This window comes from Mustela nivalis, assembly GCF_964662115.1.
Source record: "Mustela nivalis genome assembly, chromosome: 8".
NCBI classification, from domain to species: Eukaryota; Metazoa; Chordata; class Mammalia; order Carnivora; family Mustelidae; genus Mustela; species Mustela nivalis.
The window spans coordinates 45611603-45625773 of NC_139027.1; positions in this window are offsets into that span (position 1 = coordinate 45611603).

Below are 14171 nucleotides of genomic sequence, written 5' to 3' on the forward strand. Positions count from 1 at the left end.
ATAATTTTTTATTTTTTATAAACATATATTTACAAGTTTATTCTAAAAGAGCTGTAATAAAGTGACTCCTGTTTTAAATTTCAGAGTACTTCATGTGCATACGAACATATTCTGTAATTCTTTTATTTGTGGGAGGAAGAACTATTCTCTAAGAAATAAAAATCCATAAGAAAGTATAAAATAAAAAATTAGAGTTCCAGAAATGATTTTTTTACCCAACTGGGTACTCTGTGCAACCAACCAAGTAACACAATGTTAAAACCAAGGGTCCAAATTGCTTTTGCTCTTTTAAAGTAAAGGTTACATTTGTAATCATTGTCTCACAGTATTTTTATAAACTGGAGTTGTTAAATTGTTTCCTAACAAAACTCAGGGACCTTTTACACAAACAATAAATGTTTTGTTTTCAAAATACAAAGTTTATTTTTGAAGTAAAGGTTTATGTTCCATGAAGTCTCTGAGCCTGAGAATGCTTTCAGCTCGGAAATTCTTATTGGAGCCCAGAAGTAGCTACTATAAGCATTGAAGTACCCTCCTGGGTGTGACATTCCCAGCTTGATAACTTGATGGTTTAATTTACTTATATGGAGCTCTTCAAAGTGATTTTGTAGCTTTGGGTAGGAAACTGAAGCCGGAGTTACTGAGCCTCAAATAAGTGGAATTTACACTTAGGAACACTGAAGATTGCTATAATCATTTTCAGGGTGAAAAAATTTAACCACTGGCATCACATCAAAACTTCAAATGTAGAAAGAAGTTTTATTCTGTGATTTAAAAAAAAAAAAAAAAGCCAATGAATGAACTGAGTTCAGTTCATAGGAAGAATTATTGGCAAATGATTTAAGGTCATGTTGACTTTCTCTTAACAATTAAAATAATCTGCTTAATTCGAAGGAAGACTTCCTAGAATAATAACATTCCTACTTTCTTTGCTTAAAAGTTAATTGCTGATTTCTGCATTCAAATCTGTCCAATGACTTCCAGTGGCATTTCATTTAAAATCTCGCTGGATCATGCAGGTTGACACTGAAGGAAGAAAATACAAAAGACTTTGAAGGAAAACACTCAGAGATAAAATAATTACTGCTAATTATGGAGCAGAATTGAGAATAGAGCTTATTCATTCTTCTGCTTTTGGTATCACCTGGCTTTATTATTTGAAATAGATAGAGATTGGAAAAGTATCAGAAAGCTGGAGCTCTCTCTCTACCTATCCCTTGGGGGCTCATATGTAGACTGGAACCATGGAGAGAGTGTTGCTGCCTCCACCTTCATTTTGCCCTCACAAAAATGTATACTGATACTGAGACTCCAAATTGCATGCATTTCAAAAAAGAATTCAAAGCTATAAATGCTAAAAATTTATAGGTTAACAAGGGGGAAATATTCTATTAGAGTAATATATACACTCATAAATAGTATGTCATATGAGAGAATAAATATAATGAATACAAGAATTTAGGAAGAGATAAGTCAAAAACAAACAAACAAACAAAAAACCCAAAGCAGAGGAATAGATTAGATTAAAGCAAATTATTTAGAAACTAGGGTAATTTAATTGATTATCAAGTATTCTCATATAAAGATTTATGAAAGATAAATTTTCTTCAAGTAGTATGGTAAACAGAGAAACTGAAGTGCAAATATGACCTTAGTAATTAAAACTAAACTTAAAATCTAATTTAGAGAAGGTACTGCAAAATGCACTTATTCTAATAGTTTGGGATGTTTATGTGAAATAGATTTTTGTAAGTATCACCAAATTTATCTACAGAAGCAAAAGAGCTCTCAAATAGGTTTCTATTTCTTAGACACCTTAAAAATTTTAAAGAACTATCTTTGGAATAGATAGTGTTGTTGGAAAATTCTGTCAAAACTTTGAGGAATACAATATTGATTGCTTATGCAAACAGTTTATGAGCTGCTACATAAACAGAGAAATCCTCATAGTGCCATTTCTGAAACTAAACTATGTATAAGATTTGACTAAAGTACCATAATGAGAAGTTCTAAGTAACAATTTTTATTTTGGAGTCCTATCCTAAATAATGGTAAGTTATATTTCATAAAATAGTGAAATAATAACACAGCATGACTAAGTAGAGTAAGGAGGTTTTATTTCTCTGAGAGGGCAATGTATAGCAGAGGGCTAGCCAATTTCCAAGAACTTGGTGTTTGTAGTTATAAATTACTTAGGAGTCAGGAGTATTTGTAACTGTTAAAAAAAATAGCCAATCTTATATGTGTGATACCCAATAGAAGACTATGGAATAAAATTATAAATCTTCAACAAGAATAATCAGATAAATTAATCCATCATAGTGGAATTCTAAAGGCAGTTTCAAGTATCTTTAAAATTTTAGTACAAAATAATCTTAATACTTTAATGTTAAAAATACTTTCATATAATTAAGAATATTGAGCCAAAAGACTTACCATTTGGTGTGGGGGACCTTGAATCCTACTTTGTTCTTTAATATTCTAAGGGTAAAAAATTATTTAAAACCCTATAGCATAAAAAATTCAGGTCTTTGAAAGGTGCAGGTCTGTCTAAGCATGACTCCACACATGACAACTGACTCTATATTTGACTCCACAAAAATTTTTTAAACCCCTTGTATTAAATTAATTTAAAATACATTAAAAAGTTCGTGAAAATCTGTGAAATACATTTGCATGAAGGTCAATTTACTTGTATTTTTCAAAATAAAATCTTATCAAATTCTTGCTAAGTGCCACTGTTCTGAGAACTTTACATGGCTTATTCCAACTAGTGATCACCTCAGCTAGCTGACCCCTCAGTCTCCTCCCCAAATATTCACCAGAGAAAACTGGAGTTCAGAAAGATTTAGTAAACATGCTAATGCTATCCAGCCCATTATTAGAAAAGCTAAGATTCAATCTCCAGTAGCCAGCCTATCTAGATCCAAACCTTACCTGTAGGACCAGCTTCATGGGCATGTGACCTGTGTCACTGCACAGGGTTCCACACTCAGAAGAGCCCTGAGTTTAATGTTCTGCTGCTGCCATCTTAAAATTCTCAATTTTTGAACAGGGGAAGCTTTATTTTCATTTTGCACCAGACCTTGCAAATTACGTAGGTGATCTAGCTTCACTTACCCATAATACTGTATGTGTGCATGGGCTTATGCTTGTGTGTGAGTGTGTGTGTGTGTTATAAAATACTTCACCAAGATGGACTCACTGTTTCACTTAGGTTGTCTAAACTTTATACAGGCTTTGTCTTCTTGCCTCAGGCCCAACTTCCCTTTTCTTAGAGCATTTTACCTCAGAAGACTTGTAATGGTAAATTCTCCCTGCCCATTTGAGATATAAATCTTTTAAAAAGCATCTTGCAGGTTTTATAACCCAGGAATGTCTTCCCCAAGGACCTGGGAGCTATCCACTTGAAATGCAGTCATCAAGGAAGACAATACCCCTATCTCCTAGTTTCTGTGAAGGGTAGAAGGGAACTTGCTCCAAGTAATAAAACTACAACTGTTGTGAATATAGGAGAAAGTTTACTTTTGTTTTAGGCAAAGCCATTTAGGAACACAGGCAGCCCAAGATTCTCCATTCCAACTCAAAAACTCTCCTGCCTTTTGTCTTGTCAGTGTTGTTAGGTGTCTAGATTTGGTCTCTGCTTTCTCCCCTTATTGAAGCAGTAGTTTCAGAATAAAATTAACTTCTTTGAATTATGTTGTCTGGTGCCATTTTTTTTCTTCAATATATTCTATGTGTTATTTTTAAGCTAAACATTTTGGTTAATGAAACTAATGTTTGGTTTTACCAAACAATGTTCAGTATTCTCATAGTCTATCTAATGCAAAGAATATCAATAGCAAGACCATCATTAAAACACACACACACACACACACACACAACACTGCATATCATTTCATGATGTGGCTAGATAATAATTTATGTGGTAAAGTTTATACTGTTGAGTGTCAAAGATTTTGGAATTGTATCAGTTTGAATAAAATTGTCATAAATTTCTGTCCTAATGAATTCATATGGAATAAAATGTGGGTAATTTCTAAAAAAAAAAAAAATGTGGGGATAAAAATATTAATAGGATTTTCCAGTTTGTTTAAAAAAATGCCATAAGGGCCCCTGGGTGGCTCAGTGGGTTAAGCCACTGCTTTCAGCTCAGGTCATGATCTCAGGGTCCTGGGATCGAGTCCTGCATCAGGCTCTCTGCTCAGTGGGAAGCCTGCTTCCCCCTCTCTCTGTCTGCCTCTCTGCCTACTTGTGATCTCTCTCTGTCAAATGAATAAATAAAATCTTTTTAAAAAACCATACAATTTTATTTTGAACTAATTTATTTGTGACTATGCACAAATCCCACTTCTCATAATATTTTTGTGACTTTAAGAACCACTGCTAATTCTAGAATGAGACAATTACTAATGTAAAGTTTGCCAAATGGTAATTTTTTTGTTGCCATCATTCATTTTAAATTTATTGTTAGGAATCAGAGCATATAAAAATTTAACACAATCCCAGTTAAAAGAACTATCAGTTTTTCTTTCTCCAGAAGTTAGGTAAGTTAAATATAAAATTTTTTTTGTAAGAACAAACAAGAAAGAATGGACAGGAAAATCCTGAGAACAAAAAAACCAAAAAACAAAAAACAAAACAAACAAACAAACAAAACAAGAAAGAAGAGGTTTCTAGCTTTGTTATACATTACATTATACCATGAAGACTATAATATTAGTAATGGCACAGACTCAGAAAAACTAATGGAAGAGAATAGAACATTTGGAAAGAGATCTAATTACACATGCAAATTTACTAAATGATAAAGATGTCATCCCAAATAGTGGAAGGAAAGTAACTTTTTACTAAAAAAGCATATAAAAATACATAATTGGATCTAGCCTATGTATAATATACCACTATAAATTCCAAATGGATTAGAGATTTAAATGTAACAAATTATACTGAAGCAAGAGAGTGGGGTTCTTGTCTCATGAGTCCGAAGAATGAATCTCATAGACAAAGGAGAGCAAAGTGATAGGGTTTTATTAAGCAGGGATAAGAAAAAGCTGGCAGGAGCGAGAGGGGTCCCAAGCAAGTTGTCAATGAGGGCTTTTAATTTCTGGCCTTTCTTGCCAGTGGTTAGGTCAGTGGCCTAGAAGTTGACATAACACTTAAACATTGTATGAGAGTTTTTGTTTCTGTGACATCTATGATCTATACATATGTATTGCTAGGTCAGGTTAATCTTTATAGTGAACTTTTCCTCTGATCAGTTTTTGTGGTTATTTTTATGTTCTGTGTTTACAATGTAATTATTACAAAATATTTTAACCCTAGTAATTGGGATAGGGTGGTCTAAGTTTTCCTGATCTCTGTCTTTGTTCTGTCTCAGCATCTGCATACCTGAAATACCTTCCTAGCCTAGTCAGGGCCTCCTGTCTCTCCCTGCCTATATCTTAACCCTTTCCCTATGCAATACCACAAAAGTATTATAAGCATTATAAGAAACCTCTATAAGCTGGAGGGGGAAAACTTTCCTAACCATTTTACTAAATCCAGAGTGGGGGCGGATATTGAAAAATAGGACAATAATCACAAAAGAAAATTTTGCAAGTGTGCACACCCACATAGAATAAAAAAAATTAGTATTAAGAAAAAGCATTTCAATTTACATTAGATTCAAAGTTTGGTATCCTTAATATACAAAGAACTTCTTAAAAAGAAGAAAAACCCAACAACTTTTTAGAAGAAATAAGTTAGAGATATGGACAGAGAGATCATAAAAAATTAAATGCAAATAGCTATTAACCACATGATAAAATGATCACCCTGGCACATAGCAAAAGCAATACAAAGTGAAATTACAGGGGAATAACATTTTTCACCTATTAAATGGGCAGAAATTCAAAAATTTGACAACATACTCTACTGGCAAGACTGTGGGGAAATAGGCACTCTCATAATTGCTGGCAAGAATACAAACTTGTACAACATCTAGGAGGGAAATTTGGCAATATCTAGCAAAATTACATATGCAATTACACTTTGATTAGTGATTTTACTTTGAAGAGTCCATTTAAATGACATACTGGTTAAAAAATAAAAAAGACAGATGTACTATTTGTGATAGTAAAGGACTGGAAGCAACCCAAACATCCATCAGTAAGAGGCTAATTGAGTAAAATATGATACAGTAACTAAATGACATTATATGCAGCTATAGAGTCAGGTATCTAGTTATATATTTTGATGGAAAGGTCATTAAATAAAATATTTTTAAATAAAACTAGCAAGAAGAGGAAAATGTTATGACATGCTATTTTTTAAAAAACTTAGAAAATTTAGAATATATTTATGTATTTGTGTGTACATATATATGTGTGTGTGTGTGTATATATATATATATATATATATTTAAATGAAAGGACAGTTTATATAATTGTTTAAATAGTTACCTATAAGATGGAGAGAAAGAGTGGAACATACAGAAACAGAAGGTAAATAATTTATGTAAATATAAAATAAAATTATATGGAGAAAAAAACCCTAAATAAAAAAAATGCAAGCAAAAATAAAGAAGAACATAAGTGTGTATCTAGTTGGTGGAATGAGCTTACATAAATTATTTCAAGTTACTTTTAAAACAAGTATTTGAACAAAAAATTTTCTTTTGGGATATTCTCAGGATAAAAAGTGGGAAAACAGGGGTGCCTGGCTGGCTCAAAGGGTACAGCATGCAACTCTTGATCTTGGGGTTTGGAGTCTGAGCCCCATCTTGGGTGTAGAGATTACTTAAAAATAAAATCTTAAAAAAAAAAAAAAAGAACTGAGAAAACAAAACACTGTATCCTGTTTTGTTGGTTTTGCAATTTGTTGGTTTTGTTAGTCAAATATTATGTGGGATACATTTGAATTAAGATTACCAGTAGGAGCTCATGATATATTTTATCTGTAAAATATTACCAACCTTGTACAATGAAAAGGCATAGAATCAATTGCACTTGTGATGCCCAGATTGAGTTCTCCAAATACCATTTTCCACTAACAGAAAACAGGACACTTGGGAGAAATTATGAAATCCATGTCTGTGGCAGTAAATGTACAAGATAAAACTAAAAAGTGTACCAGTTCCTTCATTTATAAAATGGGAATAATGACAGCACTTTCTCTTGGACTCAGGAGAATTGAGTAAGTACTCCCAACTTGTAAAATAATACAACAGACTCAGGCTCAATATAGCATTACAACATAGTGTCTTCTACATAAATTCACAGAAAAACTGGAAGTATATAAATAAAATTGCCTTAGGTGTTAAGATTATATTTAATATTTTTTTAACTTTTAGTTTTCTATAATTTTCTGAATGTTTATATTAATATATGATGATTTAGTATAACATTTAATATATAAATGGTAAAAATAATGGTGATGTTAATGTAAAAATGAGAGAACCAATTTGAATGCACAAGAAAATATGGGTTGTATGTATTTTCAATATCTTTGCAAGATAGAAGTGGAGGGAAAGGATATGTGCTGCAAAATCAAGAGCCGTGGGTGGCTCAGTCAGTTAAACATTTGCCTTTGGCTCAGGTCACGATCACAGGGTGCTGGGATAGAGCCCCGAGTTGGGCTCCTTGCTTGACAGGGAGCCAGCTTCTACCTCTGCCTGCAGCTCCCCCTGCTTGTGCACTCTCTCCTCTTTCTCTCTCTCTCTCTCTCTCTGTGACAAATAAATAAATTAATTAATTTTTTTAAAAAATCAAAATGGGTTTAAATTTTAGCTCAAATTGTTGGCTTGCAAAGTGGTATTATGCAGGTCAGATGCCTTCTTGGGGAGTCATGTTTTCTACATGAATGACTAATTTTTATTTTTAATGGTGACAGTCTATCAACATCACAAAAATGTTGTCAAGAATAACAAAGGAGGGAGGGGGCGCCTGGGTGGCTCAGTTGGTTGAGCGACTGCCTTCAGCTCAGGTCATGATCCTAGAGTCCTGGGATCCAGTACCGCATTGGGTTCTCAGCTCCACAGGAACTCTGTGGAGCTCTGACCCTTTGACCTTCTCTCATTCTCTCTCTCTCAAATAAATAAATTAAAAAAAAAAAAAGAATAACAAAGAAGGGAGAACCCAGAAGAATTCTCAGCACAAAATAGGACATAAGTAAAAACAGTTATTTTAAATTTTCAAAATAATTTTAAGTAATGCTTTGGAAATTATAAGTTTTTTGAAAAATTATAAATCTTGCCAAATAAAAAGATATTAGTATTTATATATATATATATATTTTTTTACTTATAGAATGTTCTCATTTCTATTCATCTTGGTTTTATTTTCCCTGAGAAAATAAATTTGTATAGGCCAAATTTTCTATTATTTTATCTTTATAATCACTCTGCTTATAAGAGAAAGCAACAGCAGTAAAAGCAAATGCAGCCATGAAATTGTTCCTTTTCCCCTTCAAAAAATGATTGCTACTTAAGTGCTATACATTTAAAAAAATAATTTTCAAATGACCATCCCAGAAATTATTTTGGCTTTTTCAAAAATATTTGTCCTCATCACATTTGCAAGTTCTTCCTCTACAGTATCTGGCATTTCAATATGTTATTATTCATCAAGGACCAATTTTGGCCCAGTTATAGGAGGCTGCTAGTGCTCAGAATTTTCTGTCCGATGGTAGCAAAATGGAAAATTAAACTGGAAAGTTTCCATGGCCTAACCTTTTCCTATTAGCATTTTTCCCTCTTTTCTTGTTTCCTAATACCTTGGCATGCCCTGATCCTTTCAGCTAATGGAGCTGCTAATACAGAGGGGAATAAAATGACTAGGCAATTTAATCTCAAAGAAAAAATAAGTGCATTTGCTGATACTAGTATATGACTCAGAATTAAGAGAAGGTCACACACATGCACACACACACACACACACACACACACCAATAAGTTTAAAAAAAAATAATAATGCATGATTCCCTTCAGTGTAGTTTTACCTGAGAACTGATCATGAAATAAGGGTAATTGTAATTGATCCTGAAATGAATGAGCATTTTAACATTGGGGATGTAACTTTAAGACTCTGGTTCTTCATTTTGTAGGTCATGAAATAAGACAAATTTGTTTTCTTCCTTTATTTTATCCAGAGTTGCTAATGGGATACATGGCAATGTAGGAATAAGAGTAAGCCCTTGACCAAGGGCAGACTTCATGGTTCTGGGGTAGATAGCTCACCCCGCAATAGAACTCTGAAGTCTAATACAGCTAGAAAGCAAGAAAGTGCTTTTTTCTATATTCTAGTATTGTCCCACCCTTGATTATTGTGGCTTTATAGTAATTTTTGTATTCGGTAATAGAAGTACTCCAACTTATCTTTGATTTTGCGGAATTGTTTTAACTAATCTAGGTTGTTTGTATTTCTATATAAATATTAGGATAAATTTATAAATTTTGACAGAGATTGTGCTGAAACTGTAGAGCAACTTGGGGAGAATTCTCATCTTAAAAATGTTGATTCTTCCAATCAGTGAACATGGAATGTCTCCATTCATTAAGATCTTTTTAAAATTTTGCTCAGTAATGTTTTACAGCTTTGAGTTTTTAAGTTCTATAGTTCAGCTGTTAGAATTTATTCCTAAGTATTTTATCTTTTTGATGCTATTTTAAATGGATTTTCCCCTAATTTTATTTTCAAATTATATGTTGCTAATACTTTGAAATGTAATTAATTTTTGTATATTGATACTTTCTACATATGGAAATCACATAAACTATGAAGAAAGACATTGTCACTTCTTCAGATCCAACCTGCACGTTGTTAATTTTTTTCAGTATTTCACTGTCTAGAACCTCTAGGGCACTGTTGAAAATAAATGATAAGGGTGGACATCCTCAATTTGCACACCCTGCCCCAGTTCCTGTTGGGCAAAGAACATCCTAAGCAGGGATGACAGTTGAGTGTCCCATTTTCTTATTGTTGTAATATCTTGTGTTTCATATCTTTGCATGGCAATGATCCATGTGTTGGGTATATGTTTTGAATTTGGAAATTATATCCAAACATGACTAAAGGCTTAAGAACATAGAGGACACTGGAATATTATGCATTTTAAAGGAAAATCTGAGATCATGGACAAAGAGAAAGAAGAAAAGGGGAGAAAGGAGGAAGGATTGGAGGAAGAAAGAGGCCCTCAAATAAGACAGAACTATTTCAAAACAGAAAATTACTTTGTCTAGTCATACAACTTTAGGAAATTTATTTGTTTCGTCTGCAAAATGGGGGCTTATCCAAGTAATGATCTCATAGTCAAAATTAAAAGATTATTAATGAGATGCTTCACCTAGAAATAGAACTTGATGAATCCCTACATAATTGTTAGCAGTTATTATTATTAAGCCAAGACATTACCAAGTAATCACATTACCAATTCTCTTTTAAGAAGCAATACTAAAAACTTGCTGTTTCTATTTATTCTTAGGCTTATATACATAAGAAGAAAATTCTTACTAAATTTAAAGAGAATTTCCACTTGTATTTATTTCAAATTTGTATGGGTCAAAGTAATATTTTTTTTCCATTTTATATTGACATATAGTTGACATGTAACATTATCTTGGTTTTAGGCATAGGACATAATCATAGGATTATTTGTATATATTATGAATTATTGTCACAATAAATCTGGTTAACAGCCATTACCACATACAGTTACAATTTTTTTTCTTTAGAGGACAAATTTTAAGATTTATAATTTTAGGAACTTTCAAATATATAAAACAGTAGTATAAATTGTGGTCACCATGTCATACATAATATCCCATGACTTATTTAGAGTAATACGGTTTTTATTCTGGGAAACACACTTAAGCTACATCAACAATGGAAATAGAATGTGAGTTTGGACTTTTAAAGAATTTGCAAAAGCAAACATATTTTGAAAGTTAATGAACTTAAGTGGCCTTTGCCTAAGGCTATTCAATAAATCTACTCTTAATTTGCCACTAGTGTATGATATTTATAAAAATATATTATTATTTTTAAATGACTTTTTAAAATATATTATTTTTTGAGAAAAAATGTAAAAACAGTAATTTGTCTAGTCTAGTCAAGAATAACAAGGGAGGGGCACCTGGGTGGCTCAGACAGTTAAGCATCTGCCTTGGGCTCATGTCATGTCAGGATCCTGGGATTGAGTCCTGCTCAGCAGGAGTCCACTTCTGCCTCCCCCTCTCTTTCTGCTCTGATTCCCTGCTCATGCTCTTTCTCTCTCAAATAAATAAAATCTTTAAAAAATATTTAAAAAAGGAGGGGTGCCTAGGTGGCTCAGTGGGTTAAAGCCTTTGCCTTTGGCTCAGGTTATGATCTCAGGGGCCTGGGATCGAGCCCTGTATTGGGCTTTCTGCTCCCCTCAGGGAGCCTGCTTCCCTCCCCCCCTCTTCCTGTCTCTCTGCCTAATTGTAATCTCTCTCTCTCTGCTAAATAAACAAATAAAATCTTTAAAAAAATAAAAAATAAGAAAGGAATAACAAGGGAAAAAAGAAAAATCAAAAAGACAAATTATGACATAAGGAAGTTCATATAACAACAGTTATGGAAAATATTAAAATGTATGAAATAATTATACATGCAAATTTGGCTAAAATATATTAAATCATAATTTTAAAAATCTCCTAAGTAACAGAAGAAGAATTAGGATATTAGCTGATCTGATGAAAAAAGTCACAGAATACACTTAAAAAAGTCAAAGAATTACCTCTAAAATGTCTAGTCTTAGATGGTTTTAAAATGAATTTATTTCAGGGGCACCTGGGTGGCTCAGTGGGTTAAGCCGCTGCCTTCGGCTCAGGTCATGATCTCAGGGTCCTGGGATTGAGTCCCGCATCGGGCTCTCTGCTCAGCGGGGAGCTTGCTTCCCTCTCTCTCTCTCTGCCTGCCTCTCCATCTACTTGTGATCTCTCTCTGTCAAATAAATAAATAAAATCTTTAAAAATAAATAAATAAAATAAAATGAATTTATTTCAAAACTTACAGAAAATTTTTCTTTGATATGAGTTATTCCAGAATACCAATGGTGAGGCAGGCATTCATAGACAGTTTTTATAATGTAACAACTTCTAGTAACAACATCTAATAACAGCAGCACTCCTCTAAACATACACAAGGCACAGAAGGTGAATGATAATCTGGGTTTAAATGAATAATCAAGATAATATAGATACTCAGGGCCCAAATTTGGTTTTGTTTTTAGATTTTTATGAACTCAGGCCCATAATTTTCACTAAGTACTCAAATGCCTCCACTGAACATTTATACTTTTTGTAATTTGAATATATAAATGATTATGAACAAAAATAAATGCCCTAAATAGAATGAAAATCATTGGGGATGAGAAGGCAATAAGTTATTTTAAACATTTCATAGAGTGCATATAAATCTTACTTCCAGAATTATAGCACCTCTCATCACAGTAATAGATGTTTCTGTCATTTTGGCGATGGTACCAAGGAATTAGTAGAGTGATGAATGTCAAATATAGGAACCACAACATTCAAATTGAAAATGTGCAGTTAATAATAAAATTTGATCATTGATTTTAAAAAATAGTTGATCTGTTAGTAACAAAGAATAAGTGACAAGACTAGAAACTACTACTCTAATTTTCAGGACTACTTGCTTTTTAAAAACGAGAATTTTAGAAAGTTCAATGTCTAAACCAAAGGAATAAATCCTAAATGTGCAGTTTCAGGAACTCTGTCAAAGAGTGGACAAAATCCGTGAAATTTGTCTTGAGTGCCTCTCAAATAAACCCATTTAGATGACTACCTATTCCATGTATGTGTTAGACTGACTTGCTTTGGTATTTATATGATAGAGTAAATCTGAATCCTCATTTGGTTCTATTTATGACACTACGTGAGGCCATTTTTGAAGTTTGTTATGACAATCTGAATAGTCTGTACAGTAAATGTGATTAACTGTAATGCCCATTTTTAATCATTCAGGTGATGAAAGATAAAATGATGACTGATAGAGCAATTGGCAAACATTGGAGACATAAAAAGTAGCAGATCTAAAAATCTGTTAAATTCAGTTATTTCACCCATTACTATATGAAATCACTTAGTACAAACTGAGGCTTAATGGTTGTTGCTTCATCCTGTCAAGAGGTTTGTATAAATAACACACGAGGAGCAAGTTATTAATTACTTCCCTCCCCTCCATTTTATGATTATCTATAAGAATTCACTTTGGTATGGCAGTTTTCTTCCTTTCATTATGCATATATAGATACATACAAAAATTATGTCATAGCAATCACAATCTGTTTTTTACATTTTATTGTGAGCTTCCCATAGTCTAAATGTTTTGAAAAATGAATGCATAAATATTTTATGGTTCAGTGCAAAGTCATTAAGGTGTTAAAAAATTTGAAAATACTGTTTTCAGAAGGGCAGTTTGAATTTTATTTTTTGGCAGTTTGAATTTTGTGTTGCTTTAAACATCACAATACAAAACAGAATGTCACTGAAGAAAATCAAAAGGTAACAAATAACATAGATTTTTAAAATGTCAGTGATTTGTATCTAGCAGTAGATATTTATTTTTTCTAAGCAGGTAAAATTAGCTTTCATACAAAACAAAGCAAACAAACAAACAAACAAAAACCTAAACATTAATCCCTTTCCTGTTATTTAAGCTCTGGCTCTTTTAAACACAAATTGATTCATTGCACTCACTAAACCTAGGATCATCTGGCATATACAGTGTGTGATAAGATACTAAATGTCAGAGGAGATGGTCACTGGAAAGACTTCCTTCTGCATCAGTATTATATTTGAAATTTACATTATTTAACTAGAAGTCTACATTATTTCATTGGATTCTGCTATCATTTCCATTCATTTTGTCTTCTTTCATCTATCAACTATCTATCAACTAAGTTTTTAGATACACTATACATTAACTAAGTTAACTATATTACACCATATTATACTGTATGCTAACATATAGTGTAATATTAGTTTTAAGAGTAAAATCCAGTGATTCATCACTTACATATAACACCCAGCACTTATCACAAGTGCCCTCCTCACTACCCATCACCCATTTAATCCATCCCCCATCTTACTCTTCTTCGCAACCCTCAGTTTGTTCTCTATAATGAAGAGTTTCTTATGGTTTGCCTTT